The following is a 452-nucleotide window of genomic DNA, read 5'->3' as shown; positions in this document are numbered from 1 at the left end:
ATGCCCATGGATCTCAGCTATGCTGAGGACGAGGGAGCAGAGCTCCGAGCTGCCGGGTTGCATACACATGCGACGTTGTTTTGTCTGTGGGGGCAGCCGTTCCGAAGGTAACGGCTGCCCCCTGCGCAAGGCGCGTCAAGGTTCTTCCAACCATAGTTCCAACGCATACAAGTCTGGTTCGTCGCGGGGGAACGACACCACCCAGTAGGCGCGGGGCGACTTACTGGGGAAGATCTGATTCGATTGAGGTAGAGGTCAGCAGGGTCCAGCCCAGAAGAGCTCCGTGCTCTTAAACACGGAACGTGTGTGCCAGCCGGGCTTGCTGGTCGTGGAAGCAACCGTAATGGGCTTCGAGAAGCCATGGAAGATCCTTATCGATTCTGGAGCGTCAAGCAATTATGCTCGACGCTCCATGATGGAAGGAAGTCAGCTGTACGCTGAGGCGCTGAAAT

Source organism: Plasmopara halstedii (genome assembly GCF_900000015.1).
Source record: "Plasmopara halstedii genome assembly, contig: Scaffold_322, whole genome shotgun sequence".
Taxonomy (NCBI): Eukaryota; Oomycota; class Peronosporomycetes; order Peronosporales; family Peronosporaceae; genus Plasmopara; species Plasmopara halstedii.
The sequence above is the reverse complement of the archived record's forward strand: the minus strand, read 5'-3'. Positions refer to the sequence as shown.